This window comes from Triticum urartu, chromosome 5 (genome assembly GCF_003073215.2).
Source record: "Triticum urartu cultivar G1812 chromosome 5, Tu2.1, whole genome shotgun sequence".
NCBI classification, from domain to species: Eukaryota; Viridiplantae; Streptophyta; class Magnoliopsida; order Poales; family Poaceae; genus Triticum; species Triticum urartu.
In genome coordinates this window covers 177,359,004-177,374,818 of record NC_053026.1, presented here as the reverse complement: position 1 = coordinate 177,374,818, position 15,815 = coordinate 177,359,004, and positions in this window count along the sequence as shown.

Below are 15,815 nucleotides of genomic sequence, written 5' to 3'. Positions count from 1 at the left end.
TTTATGATCAAAATGAACCGGCCCTTGGGGACTACAGGTGAAGCTGTGAGTTCAAGAAACATTTCAAGAGTAAAGGTTTCAACCTACATTTTAAAGTCTACGGATCATTCTGTTTCTCTCATAATCCGAAGACTTGGGGGCTAAGGAATACAGATAAACCGGAAAAGCATACCTCGTATTTGAACTAAAGTTGTTTGACCATTTCAATCTCAGAGTCGCGGATGGAGTGTACATGGTTAAGATAGCCGGACAAAATATCATTGGCATTTACACGATCATAGTTGGCAACGTAAAAGCAAACTTTTTGCCTCTCCAATGCCTCTTGTTTTGCTGTACACCGAGCCAGCACGGTTGGGTTCCTCGGCTTAATAAAGCGGCTCCCGGTAATTTGAACATCTTGTGCAGGCGGAGACGGCGGGTTGGCTGAGCATGATGCTCCGGTTGTAGAAGGGTTCACAATGGTTTTGTCAAATGACGGCTCAGGAGGATTTGCTTCGGTGTAAACAGGCGGGTCTTCTGGAGCGTCAGTTAATGGAGAAGGCGGCCTAGCCGGGTCAGATGCCAGTACCGGCAGGTCTTCCGCCGGTTTAGCTGTCTTTGCTTTTTTGGATTTAGCTTGGCCACTAAGAAAAAATGTTGTAGGATTGTCAGTATAAAGGTACAATTGAACAACCCGAAAGAAAAGGAGGATTTCTCATTACCCGGGAGCAGTCTTGAAAGCCGGGAATTGCGTATTCGATGAGTCGCCAGAAGAGCGAGACACCTCCTGAAAGGATAAAATAGAGTTAAAAGAAATACAAGGAGAAGAATCCATTAAACAGAGTTAAAGACAGAAATAAGTAACCTCATTCGGACGTTTCCAAGGGGTTTGTTGAAGAACGATAGCCGGTTCATCTTCAATCCCAGCTTGACGTAGGCTTTCATGTTGCTGCTTTTTCAAACGAAAGTTGGGATCCAAGTGAGCTAAAGGGTTAGAAAACCTTACTTTACGGATCACTCGTCGAACTTTTTGTCTTGGTAAGGGCTCTGAGTCGGAGGAAATGATAGTTACCTCTGCTTCCCCGGCCTGACTGGCCCCAATGTCATCCTGATAATGATCAGTGTCAATAATATTTTTAAAAAATTGGCCAAGAGAATCAAGGGCAACCTCCGATTCAGATGTATCATCAAGCTTCATCAGATCTTCGGCCGTGCTCCTTTTCTTCTTTTTGGATTTCCGGCTCGTTTTCTTAGCATTTATGGCGGCGGCTTTCACTTTCTTGGCCGCCTCGTGGTCGTACTTAACTTTCCAGAAGTCAGAATTGGCCTGCAAACAGCTAAAAACAAGGTAAAAGTCAGGCAAGTATTAAGACAATACGGCTGGAAAATTACTAAAGAGACAAATAATGACATCCTTACTTCTGGAACCGGGTTAAGCTGGCAGAAGGGGTTTAACCCGACGACACTGCAATCTTCATACTTCCCGTTCACCAGAAGAGTTGACATTGAGACAATATCTTCTTCTGTCAATCGAACGGGGCTGTGATGAAGGGAGTCATCACGGCCTCCACCATACTCATACATTAGCTTTGACCGGCGGCTCAAAGGGATGACCCGCCATGAGATCCAGCAGCGGGTCAGATCAACTCCAGTTAACCCGTTCCCCAACAGAGCATTGATCCTTTTGATAGACGGTATCAGCCTCTTGCGTTCAGCAACGGTAAGCTTATCAGGAAGCGCGAACTTGGAGTCAAGACGATCGGGCGGTAACCCGGCAGGGGCTTCTCGTTTGCTGGCGAAGTGTCCTGGCAGTAGAACCAAGTCTGGTTCCAGTCCTTTGGGTGACTTGGTAAGACAATAAGGGGGAAGACGGCACCCTGCCGGCGCTGAATTGATATGCCTCCAAGCTCTAAACTAAGGCCGTTGGTGCACTCATTCTGTCGGTTCAGATAAAAGTATTCTCTAAATAACTCCACGGTCGGCTCTTGTTGATGATATACCTCACAGAGCACTTGGAAGTTACAGATGTTAGATATGGAGTTGGGCCCGATATCTTGAGGGTGGAGCTTGAAAAAATGGAGGACCTCTCTGAAGAACTTTGAGCCGGGCGATCTGAAGCCACGGTTCATATGGTCAGTAAAAACGATCACCTCACCATCTCTCGGATTGGGTTGTCCTTCTTCCAGGTCAGGGGCATGGTAAGACATGATGACTTTTGATGGCAGAAATCCTATGATAAAGAACTCTTTTAGAATTTCCTCAGTTATGGTTGAGGGAACCCAGTTACAAATGGTTGGCATTTTGGACGGCATGATGAGCAAGGAACTGAAAAAAAGCAACATGCCGGTTCAATTTAACGGTGAGATTAACAGTTAAGGGATGAAGATGCAAGAACAAGTAATGGCGGCTTAACTAAGGGCTAATGACATATAAGGAAAAGAAAGCCGGTGCGGTAAGCCGCCATGACTATAGATTCTTTCAGAAAGTGGATTCAGCTAAGTGTTGGGACAAACAAGTTTCCCAAAATGGTGGATATTATTTCAGATCAAATGGATGTTCAAAATGAAAAAAATTCTAGACCTAAAAATACAGTCCAGATGAGTTCATCAGATCTAAACATAGCTCTTGTACCAGAAAAAGAAGTCTACTAGTATCAAAAGGAGGCACCAAACAGCTACTGCATGAACATACATCTCTTTTGGATCAGAAAGAGGAGGCAGTGGAAGAATTGTGAAGAACTATGATGAACTACGAAGAACACGCATGAGCTTGGAAACCCTAATGAACATCTGAGACACGAAGGAAAGAAAGCTTACGGTTGCAGGTCTACTGCGGAGGTCGCCGCGGGTTCTCTGGATCGGTTCAGGTCGATGCAACGGCCAGAGTCAACGACGGAGATGAGGCATGGCGGTGGCGAAGCTCGAGCAGTAGCAGGGTCGCAAGAGGAAGAAGACAGAGAGAGAGAAGAGTGAGGAAGGCCGGGGCGAGCCTATTGAAAAGGAAAGATGCGAACAGACGGGTGTGAAAATCAAGGGAGAATCGAATAATGGTTATCCAGCTATATAGGCGCCTCGATTCTTAGGAAACATTAAAGATAAAAGATCCGTTGGAAGATGATGTCATGGAAGTCTTTTGCGTTTTCAAGAGATGATGTCACGGCGGGTTACAAGAAAATTTCAGTAAAAATAAGAAGATGGATTTTTTGGCTAAGTATGGAAGATTGACAAAGAACAAAGTTCAAAGTCAACCTGGGGCCTAATGTTGGGGATATTACTATCAGTTGAGACCCGCCTAGGAGGGGCCGGGTTAGCCCCAATGGCGGGTTACGCAAGAAGTCCAGTAAACATTCAAGATTGTAGTTTATTAAGTCTTATCGAAGGCCCAAAGGCCTGAAGGCGGTTTAAGGCATGATATTGTGAACCGCCGTATGTAAGGAAAGACTTGTAAAGAAAGGTATGTAAAGGAAGTCACCGAGCCGGACACAATTATGAGCCGGCCGGGACTCTGTAGGCCACCAGGCGTCAGCCCATGTATATAAGGGGACGACCCGGTGGCGGCTTAAGGCAAGAAACAACAAATCAATAACCAAGCCGGTGAGTTGAGCCTCTTGGAGATCAAAACCCCGGCAATACCAATCCCAACTAGACGTAGGCTTTTACCTTCATCGTAAGGGGCCGAACTAGTATAAAAACTCTCTCGTGTCCTTTGTCCCGATTAACCCCTTTAAGCTTCCTAGTGCGATGGCCCTACGACTAAGTCCTTTCCCTAGGACATCTGCCGTGACAATTCCACGACACGTAGAGTTTCTGCCTGCCGTCATTGTGTTGGACAAAGATCTCAAAAGCAAAGGTGTCAGCATATATATGGTGCAACGAATCAACATCTTTGAGAAGGGCAGTTGGATCATGAACATTGTGTAGTTTTGTGTCCCCTTTGTCTTCTTACCTCACATCTGGAATCTCCGTACAAGATTCTTGTTTAGTGGGGGGTGAGTTGTCACAGCCCTAGATTCATGTTTCTAAATATTGGCATTGCATCCATGCATCATGACTAATTTTATTTGGAAGTGGAAATGGGGATTGATGAAACCCTAGCACCAAATCAAGCCAACTAGTTCAAGCTCAAAATATTTCCAATGAACCCAAAATGCCCTTCAAAAATGTTCATTATTTATGGAAAAATGTGAAAGCCCTAACCAGAGATGATTCACATTTTTCTATGGCATTTATGGTCTCTGAATTAATCCAATAAGTATCTGCATTGGAATTATAAATTTCTATACTTAAATATTTAGCTCCAATAATTCTGAAACATTTTGTGGGTCCCTGGAATAATTCATTTATCTCCCACAATAATTTTTAGAAGCAGAAAAATTGGTTTGGTTTGAAAACCAAATTCAAAAAACTTGCAAAATAGGAAAGATAACAGAATTAGAAAAACAGAGAAGAGAGAGAGAGCTCACCTGGCACAGCCCACCTGGCGGTCCAGCTCGTGGCCTAGCCCACTGGCCGAAGCGGTCGTCTTCAACCTCTGCCAGTAGGTAGAGGCGTGTCGACGCATGCGCAACCAAGGCCTCCACCTCCTCCCTGCCTGCCTGGCCTCCCCGCGCCGCTCTCTCGCGCCTGTGAAATGGCAAGCACTGCCCCCTCGCCTACTCTCGTGCCTCTCTGCTCTCTCCCTCTCGCTCCCTCGCTCTCCTCCTCATGGCCGAAGCCGCCATGACCACAGTCGAGAACCACCGCGGCCAGCCACTCCCTCGCTCCATATCCGCATCCCCGAGCTCCGTATCATCGCCAGCTTCATCCTCGCCGAGCCAAGCATCGCCTGACACCCTGCAATGCCGGCTCCATCATCATCTTCTTCCACGGGCACCAACGGACGTCATCATCGATTCGTCGTCTCCGGTGCTCCCCAGAGGTTGTGGTGACCGACACTCAATCCTCTGTGAGCTCACAGACCGAGTCCCCCTCCTCTCCTGCTCGCCTTCTTGCTCTAGCTCCGTTCCCACCTCCGCCAAAGCTTGCCACTGCCATGGCCGACGAGCTCCATGCTCCCGAGCTCGCCCGCTCGCCCGAGCATCACCAGCGTGCTTGTCGTGTTCCTGTGGACCTGCAGCACCCGCGGGTTCGCCCTGTCATGCCCTGTAGCACTATCTTCGCCATTGCCCGAGCTCCAGCCGCCGCACCTCTCGATGCTGCCGTCGTTTTAGTCGACCCCAGCACAAACCAACTACAACACTAGACGCGGCACTCGCCCAGCTGTCCGTAGAGCACCTCTGCCATCCTTTTGGTTGTCGGAGGATGAAACCCGAAGCCCTCCGCCGTCTCGGGTTTAACCTGGACCGACCCGTTTACCTGCTGACGTCACTCAGACGTCATGCTAATGCAGTAATTCATTTTTGGAATTTAATTATATCAAAAATAATTTATGAATTTTAGAAAATAACCTAAACTTCAAAAAAATCACAAAAAATCAACCATAGTTCAGATTGAAATAATTTATATATGAAATATTATCAGAAAAATTCAGTCTATTCATCTATACCATTTTTATGCATGTTTGAACAACTTGTACTTGCTGATCAGGTCAAATTCAAATAAGGGCATTTAAAATGCTTAAGTTTGAAGATGCATTTGAATCCTTGATTGAAATGAGATTCATTTAAATTATTGCTAGATGCATTAGTGCAAATCATAGCATTCTTTCCATGTAATGATCATGCATCATATTGCTGCATTGCATTGATTGTGTTCCTTCTCTGTTGCCGGTGTTTGTTCCCTCCCGGTAGATGTGCTCCGACGTTGAGATCAATGACACCGATCAAGAGCTATATCATCTTCAGAAGTGTCAGGCAAGCAAAACCCCATTGAGCATTCTACGACAATCCCACCCTCTCGCTCCTGCTCTCTTTTACTGCATTAGGACAACAACGATTCAACTGTTACATGTTGAGGCAGTTGAACCCATTCCTCCGCGTGACCTTTCTTTGCCATAGTAATTAGTAAAAACCCACTAGCATGAGTAGGAGTTGTTTGAGCCATGATGTGCCTACTCATTCATGCTTGTTTGTCATGCCTACTATTTCTTAGAGTTGTGTCAGGTATGATTCATTGGGGATGAATTGGAATGTTGTGAAAATGTCCTACTGTTGAGATCTAAGTGTGTGAACACGATTTGGTAAAGGTGGCGGTGAGAGGCCGTGTTGGAAAACATGGTGAATTGTCTTGTGATACGGCTCATGGGAATTGAGTTCTGTGCTTATCAGATCCTACCATGCGGTTACGCGGACATTTGCGATCAGGTGTGCGGGCAGGTGACGTATGACGTGTGTGTCCGGGTGACACACGGCATGGCATAGTGTCCGGACTAGACATAGATACGTGTTCCAAGAGGGAATGTTGCTGATGGGACGGGGACGGGTTCCATTGAGTTGGGGTTATAATATGATCTATTCAAATAGCCGCATCCGCGGATATGGACTACTTGGAATGCTTATATGGTTCATAGATAACTTGAAGTGGATACTCTAAAATGCGATAGATAAGCGTGCGTTCTATGGATGGTCTTCTCGTAGGGAGACAGGAGCGGATCCATAGTGTTGTATTGATATGGTGAATATGTGGACTTGTGTGTGCCACCTCAAAAGAGTTACTTGCAGTCGTAGTTCAGGATAGCCACTGGGTCAAAGCTGGCTTGCTGAAGTTAAACCCCACAACCCCCCTTCTTGATACTAATGCACATGTAGCTAGTTCTGATGTAAGTCTTGTTGAGTACATTTGTACTCATGTTTGCTTAATTTATGTATTGTAGAGGAGACTTCGGTCTCACTAGTAGTCCCGCGTGGACTTCGATGTTTAGCTTGTTTCCTCAGCTACGATATTATACCCTTGGGAGGGTCTTGTAGATAGTCAGGCTTCTCAGCCTTTTTCATTAATAGTTATGTGTATTCAAACATGTTATGCTTCTGTTGCTTGTATGCTATGTATGTTGGGTCATGTGACCCCTGTTTGTAATAAATGCTATGAGGCTCTTCTGGGCTTTTGTCTATATGAGTTGTTGAGTTATGTTGTGATGCCATGTTGTACAGCGCATACTTGCAAGTTATGCGTACGTGTAACACACCTAGTTGTCTATTCTTGATAGCCTCTCTTATGGGGAAATGTCTCTTAGTGCTTCCACTGAGCCATGGTAGCTCGCTACTGCTCCGGAACACTTAGGTTGGCCGGCGTGTATCCTTCTTTGCTCATATTTCTGTCCCTTCAGGGAAATGTCACGCGTTGTTCCTTTAAGTCCTTGTAGCTTGCTACAACTTGGGTTCATACATTGATGAGCGACACGTTCATTGCTGGGTTATGTATGCATGTCCATGTAAGTTTGTGCCACCTTGGGTTTACGACTAGTCATGTCGGCCCGGGTTCTCTGTCATATGGATGCTAGAGACACTATCATATACGTGAGACAAAAGGCGCAAACAGTTCCGGGCCAGGTAAGGTGGCACCCGTGGGGATACCGTGCGTGAGGCCGCAAAGTGATATGATGTGTTACATGCTAGATCGGTGTGACTTAGGATCGGGGTCCCGACAATCACCTTCATCAAATCTTAAAAGGGAATTTACCTCTACTACATGTGTCAGGGTGTCAATTCCACGTATTTCTTCAATAGGTGGTAAATTCTTAATATCTATGCTTTAATACATTTTTCTTTCATAGATTTCTTTACTTCTTGCATATTTTCACGACTGAGAAATAGAATTCCCCTCTTCTTTGGAGTAGGTTTAGGTGGTGGTTCAGGAAGTGTCCAATCATTATCATTTCTCAATATATTATTTAATAGTTCTGCACCTTGTTCAGTAGTTTGTTCCCTGAAAACACAACCAGCACAGCTATCTAGGTAGTCCCTAGAAGCACCGGTTGGTCCATTTTTAAAGATATCAAATATTTCACTTTTCTTGGGAGGATGATCACGCAAAGCATTAAGTAACTGGAGAATCCTCCCCAAGCTTGAGGGAGATTCTCTTCTTCAATTTGCACAAAGTTAAATATTTCTTGTAAGGCAACTTGTTTCTTATGAGAGGAAAATGTTTTTCAGAGAAGTAATATGTCTTATCCTCGGGACTACCCACACAACCAGGAGCAAGAGAATTAAACCATATCTTAGCATCACCCTTTAACGAGAAAGGAAACAACTTAAGAATATAGTAGTAGCAGACCCTTTCCTCATCAGTAGGCTGAGCAGCACTACAACCTCCACTTTCTAGAGGAGCACTGTCTGGCGGAGGACCAAATGAGTTAAGAAAAGTTTTTGGGTGCCAAAAACCGGTTGTTGTTGCTTCCACAGCCACCTTGGGCCATTATGATGACCCACTCCAAGGTGATTACCCACGGAGGCATGTCATTGCCAGTTGATGAAGCTATTGCGAGGCTTGCTTGGCTATCCCTGTTGCTTCCATTTTGGAAGTGATATGAGGCATGCGGAGCTATCACCATCTGATGAGTACAAATTTTGTGAATATTTTATCCTTTGTTTTGTGCCTACACAGTAGGCTTTGCCGAGTTTTACCGCGTTTGTGCACTTATTTTTGCATGTTTTCACCAGGATGTCGTTTTTGGATGTGTTTAGGAGTTTAAGAAAGGAACTTCAAGATTGGGTGACAAAATATGTTAATAAATGTGATAATGTATTATCAAAAAATAATAAAGCATTTGGAAGAAGGAGGAAGTCAATAGGAGGCATCCAGGATGATTGATGATGCATGATATGGGTGCGTGCGCTCATACCATCGCTCGTACCAGGCGCCATCTCCGCCTTCTCATCAACAACTTTACCCCGTGTTATCAAATCAGGGATAAAACGCCGAGAGAGCCCAGAAACTCATCCGGAATAGAGAAGCCTACCCCCCGGAAGGCATCCAGAGGGGGATCGACAAGGAGGAGATCTCCATCACCACCACCTTGTAAGGGGACATCGACATCATTCATTTTCACCGCCATCCATATCCATCTTGTTGTAATACCGAAACCTTGTGGATCCCTACGTGTATTACCTGATTATTCCATCGATCTTTACCACCACTATTCGTCTGATGTTTCTTGTCTCCCGTGAGTAGTTCCCTTAGTTTTCGGTTTCTTGTCTCATTGTAACACCAAACCCTTTGTATGTATAGGAGTTGAAACGTTAATAAGGATATGAGATTCTTTGTTGAATGTTTTACTAAGTAGCCTTCGTGAATGCTGTGAAGGGGTCCCACTCAGCATTTCCGCCGCAAGGCCACAAAGCATATTAGTGCCGTTGTAAAGGTTATGGTATTGAGGTAATTCAAGGTTAATAGTAAAGGCTCTCTACCACACATTTGAAATTTATTAAGGAGTAACGTACATCCCTTGGTAAGGCTGCAAGCACAGGGAAACCCTTAATTACCTAGTGATAACTAGAGCGGGAAACTATGGTAGTGTGGTGTGTGTGGTATGAAGTCTACCTCAAGTAGAACATATTCTATATCCGGATCCGCCCATTCACAAATATTAAGAGTGACTTAAGTATCCATATTAGAACTATGAGGTAGCATATGTAACGTTAGACACATACCAGTGGGGATTCCGAACTCCTCGAGGACACTTTAAACTATGTTGATTTCAACGCTTTATTCGCTCCACTGTGTTCTTTTAATTTATTTACTTTTGTTCCCACTCTACTCAAAATCATTACAACCTTCCTCCTCCATTTGCTTTGCATCTATAACTATCTTGGAGGCACATTTTCATAAGTCTCTATAAGGGATAAAGTCCAATTCTTGTGCTCCCTGTGGGATCGATACCCTTACTTAGAAAAGGATAGAAGTAAACCATGTGCACTAGCAGGCCATCACCGTCATCCCGCACATAGCCATCCCAAATGCAATCCTCTGCCTTGTGATCATCGATGAGTGGGCAGTTGGTGCATACCAAGGCGATCAGAATGGATGTATGGGAAGGTAGGTGGTTTTTCCCGATGTTTGTATAGTGTCCCCACCTCGTCATTCTTTTCCCGACCTCGATCACAAGAGTTGCTAGTGGAGAATCATGGTTTTTTGGTTGTAGGACACAATGGTTGCTGCTAGCGTGGGTTCCATGGAAGTCGTACTTGTGATGACCCACAAGTATAGGGGATCAATCGTAGTCCTTTCGATAAGTAAGAGTGTAACCAAATGAGGAGCAGAAGGAAATGACAAGTAGTTTTCAGCAAGGTATTCTCTGCAAGCACTGAAATTATAAGTAATGAGTAGTTTGATAGCAAAATAATTTGTAACGACCAAGTAACGGTAACAATAACAAAAGTGCAGCAAGATAGCCCAATCCTTTTGAGACAAAGGACAGGCCAAAACGGTCTGTTATAATGAGCAAAGCGTTCTTGAGGGTACACGGGAATTTCATCTAGTCACTTTCATCATGTTGGTTTGATTTGTGTTCGCTACTTTGATAATTTGATATGTGGGTGGACCGGTGCTTAGGTGTTGTTCTTACTTGAACAAACCTCCTACTTATGATTAACTCCCTCGCAAGCATCCGCAACTATGAGAAAAGTATTAAGAATAAATTCTAACCATAGCATTAAACTTTTGGATCCAAATCAGTCCCTTACAGAATAGCGCATAAACTAGGGTTTAAGCTTTTGTCACTCTCGCAACCCATCATCTAATAAATACTCCCCAATGCATTCCCTTAGGCCCAATATGGTGAAGTGTCATGTAGCCGACGTTCACACAATGCCACTAAGGGAATAACAACATACATACAATCAAAATATCGAACACATATCAAGTTCACATGATTACTTGCAACAAGATTTCTCCCATAACCTCAAGAACAAAAGTAACTAGTCACAAATGATAATCATGCTCAAGATCATAGGGGTATTAAATAGCATATTGGATCTGAACATATAATCTTCCACCAAATAAACCATATACTACTCAACTACAAGATGTAATCAACACTACTAGTCACCCAGAAGTACCAATCTATGGTTCCGGTACAAAGATTGAACACAAGAGATGAACTAGGGTTTGGGAGGAGATGGTGTTTTGAAGATATTGATGGATATTGCCCTCCCCGAGATTGGAGAGTTGTTGATGATGACGATGACGATGGTTTCCCCCTCCGTGAGGGAAGTTCCCCCAGCGGAATCGCTCTGCCGGAGGGAAAAAGTGCTCCTGCCCAAGTTCCGCCTCGAGATGGCGGCGCTTCATCCCGAAAGTCCTCTCATTATTTTTTCTAGGTCAAAATGACATATATACCAGAAGAGGGGCACTGGAGGTGGGCCGAGGAGGGCACAACCCACCAGAGCGCGCCTGGGCTCCCTGGCGTGCCCAGGTGGGTTGTGCCCACCTGGTGGGCCCCCTCTGGTACTTATTGGCTCCAATATTTCTTATATATTCCATTAAAAAATCTCTGTGAAGTTTCACCTCATTTGGAGTTGTGCAGAATAGGTACCTGATGTAGCTTTTTCAGGTCAAGAATTCCAGCTGCCGGTATTCTCCCTCTTTGGGTGTACCTTGCATATTATGAGAGAAAAGGCATTAGAATTACTCCAAAAGGCATTATTGCACATAAAAACAATATAAATAACAGTAGGAAAACATGATGCAAAATGGACGTATCAACTCCCCCAAGCTTAGAACTCGCTTGTCCTCAAGCGAAAACCGAAATAAAAAAACTTTTCCACATGCTTAGAGACAGAGGTGTCGATAAAAACAAAATACGGACATAGAAGCATCATGTATATTATTATAACAACAACAAACTTTAACATAAAAATTTATCACAAAACTTTTATCATAGACTTTCATCATAGACTTCTTATGAGTAAGTAACAATTCATCACAACATCGAAGTATAAAGCGTAAAATCTATTGGAAACCAACAAGCTATGTTCTCAGTCAACTTTGCAACTACAATTCATCATGTTTTCAGGAAGGGTCACGTATCGGAGCCTTTTTGGCAATTCCACATACTCAACCATCATATAGTCTTCTATGATTGCTAACACTCACCGCATAGACATGAGAAAAACATCTCAACCAAACACATAGAAAGATAGGGGCTTATAGTTTTGCCTCCAACATACTCAGATCAAGGGGGATATCAATAATAATAACTCGTGTTACCCATATCCAACTGGACATATGTGCCTAGATCTTTCCTCACCACATGATGCTTTCCAAAAGAGGAAATAAAAAGTAATAGAGAGAAAAACTTTGACTCTTGCATAAAAGTAAATACATAAAAGTAAAAGATAGGCCCTTCGCAGAGGGAAGCAGAGGTTGCCATACGCTTTTTGTTTGTATGCTCAATATCTTAGTGCAAAATAATTTCATGTTATATTGCCCCTTATGATAGCAACCTTTATTGTGTAGTTTGTCGCTTTTATTCTTTGCCATCACAAGTTCGTACAACACTCAATATTCTCTTACACTTTTAGAAGCAATTTTTATTGCCTTATTGCACCGATGACAACTTACTTGAAGGATCTTACTCAATCCTTAGGTAGGTATGGTGGACTCCTCAAAATAAGATCTGGGTTTAAGGGTTTTTGGATGCACAAGTAGTATCTCTACTTAGTGCAGCATTTTTGGCTAGCAAAGATGGGGGACAAGCACCACATGTTGAAGGGTCTTTGACAATATAACTTCTATGTGAATATGAACAAAGATAAATCATTGCATTATCTTCCTTGTCCAACGTCAAAAAAATTTGGCAAATAATATTTTGATGGGGGCACACAATCACAAAAGATGTCCAAGATAGTGTATTTGCATGTGAATCTTCTTCCCTTATTAATTCTTTCATGAATTGCATCATTGACCAATGTTATGTTTGTAAATCTCCAATAAAATTTTCTACTTATACTTTTCCTTATGTGATGTCATTACTTACCATAAGATTAGCATATGATCTTTTTCATTTATTTCCTTTCTTTTTATTGAACATGAAAGTAAATAAAACAAAACTCAAACTAAACTTTATTATATATCTCGCACATAATTACAAGGATAGATCACCAAGAAAACACTCGAAAAGAAAGGATCGAACTAAACTTTTATTCATCTAAAGCAAAATATAACTATGGATCGAACTATGATAAGTAAAGGTAAAAGATAATGGAGGTGATACGATACCGGGGCACCTCCCCCATGCTTGGCACAAGCCAAGGTGAGTGCCCATACCCGATACTCAATTTCCCTTTGGTGATGAAGAAGGAGGTGGTGGTGATGAAGTGGTAGCAATCTTGTCCTTAATAATCAAAAGATTCTCCAATCTACGGATGACGCACCGGAGGGTGATGATATGCTCTTGCAACAGAATATTTTCACAGGTGAGATATTTATTTTGCATACGAACTGTTTTGATTATCCGAAAGGCTTCGATCTCGGTGGGGGTGAGATGATCATAGTAAGGTTTAAGAATATCTTCTTCTTCCTCCTCGGCAAGCAAGGCCTGCTCAACCACCGGCGCTTGAACTCCAGTGACCTCCTTGCTCTTGTCCCCTTTGACAGCTTCATTGGGCTCTTCTCTCTTCAGCTCGATCTTCATCAACCAAGCATCCTCTTCTACGTTGTTGGAGGAGGGAGAAGACACGATGCCTGGCTTAATAGATCTGACCGAAAACATCAAGGAAAAGAAAATAGAAGATTTCTCCGCGATACGGTGGTCAATAGGTTCGGGGGGTATATAAAGATTTTTTTATCTTGGGAAACAAGCAAAAGGAAGAAAAATGGAGTCCATATGGTACCCGAGGTGGGCACAACCCACCTGGGCGCGCCTGGCAAGCCAGGCGCGCCTTGGTGTCTTGTGCCCACCAGGGGTGCCTTCCTGGTTGTTTCTTATTTTCCTAATTTTTTATATATTCCAAAACTGACAGAATTTTTTTGCGGAGTCCGTTTACTTATGTATCACGTACCTCCTCTTTTTTTTCACGATTCTGGAGTGTCCCGGAAGGTTTCCTTCATATGTTCTTCCGGTGTCATAGTTTGGATAATATGGCTTTCAACATTAATGGGAATACTTGAGATATAATGTTTTATTTTTTACCGATTGACAACCTTCGGGTTGGTACCTTCGGTATTATTTATTTTGATAGCTCTAGATCGATAAACCTCCTTGACAACATAGGGTCCTTCCCATTTGGAGAGGAGTTTTCCTGCAAAGAATCTGAAACAAGATTTGTACAAAAGAAAATATTCTCCAACTTTGAACTCCCGCTTTTGGATTCTTTTATCATCCCATCTTTCGACTTATTCTTTAAATAACTTGGCATTTTCATAAGCTTGGGTTCTCCATTCATCTAATGATCTAATATCAAATAACCTCTTTTCACCGACAAGTTTGAAATCATAGTTGAGTTCTTTAATTGCCCAATATGCTTTATGTTCTAACTCAAGAAGCAAATGACAAGATTTTCCATAGACCATTTTATTAGGAGAGATACCCAAAGGATTTTTATATGCTGTTCTATAAGCCCAAAGTGCATCATCTAATTTCTTAGACCAATTCTTTCGGGACCTATTGACAGTTTTTTTATAAAATCAACTTTATTTCTCTATTGTTAAGTTCAACTTGACCACTAGACTGGGGATGATAAGGTGATGCAATTATATGGTTAACATCATACTTAGCAAGCATTTTACAGAAAGCACCATGAATAAAGTGTCAACCACCATCAGTCATTAAAATATCTAGGGACTCCAAACCTTGGGAAAATAACTTCCTTGAGCATTATAATAGAGGTGTTGTGATCAACACTACTAGTTGGAATAGCTTCTACCCACTTAGTAACATAATCAACAACAAGCAAAATATGTGTATACCCATTAGAGGAAGGAAAAGATCCCATACAATCAAAACCCCATACATCAAATGGTTCAACAGCAAGAGAATAATTCATAGGCATTTCCCAATGCTTCATCACAAGATAAAACAAACTTACGGGCACCCTTGAAGAGAGTAGGCCAATAAAAACCAGATTGCAATACCTTGTGAGTAGTTCTATCTCCCGCATGATGCCCTCCATAAGCTTCAGAGTGACGTTTCCATAGGAATTGTCCCTGTTCATGCTCGGGTACACAATGTCTATTAATACCATCTACTCCTTCTTTATAAAGATGTGGGTCATCCCAAAAGTAATTTCTTAGATCATAGAAGAATTATTTTTTCTTTTGTTGGTATGTGAAGCTAGGTGGTATGTATTTAGCAACAATGTGATTAGCATAGTCAGCATACCAAGGAGTGTTATGAGAAACATTTATTGCAGCTAATTGTTCATCAGGAAAACTATCATTAATAGGTTGTGGGTCATCAAGAATATTCTCTAACCTAGACAAGTTATCTGCCACGGGGTTCTCAGCTCCTTTTCTATCAATGATATATAAGTCAAATTCCTGTAGCAGAAGAACCCACCTAATTAGTCTAGGTTTAGCATCTTTCTTTTCCATAAGATATTTTATAGCAGCATGATCTGTGTGAACAATTACTTTAGAATCAATAATGTAAGATCTAAATTTATCACAAGCAAACACCACTACTAAAAATTATTTCTCAGTAGTAGCATAATTTTGTTGGGCACTGTCTAGAGTTTTACTAGCATAATGAATAACATTTAATTTCTTATCAACTCTTTGTCCTAGAACAGAACCAACATCATAATCACTAGCATCACACATAATTTCAAAAGGCAAGTTCCAATCAGGTGGTTGAACAATAGGTGCCGAAATCAAAGCTTTCATAAGTGTTTCAAAGGCTTCTACACAATCATCATCAAAAACAAATGCAACATCCATTTGTAAAATATTTGTAAGGGGCCT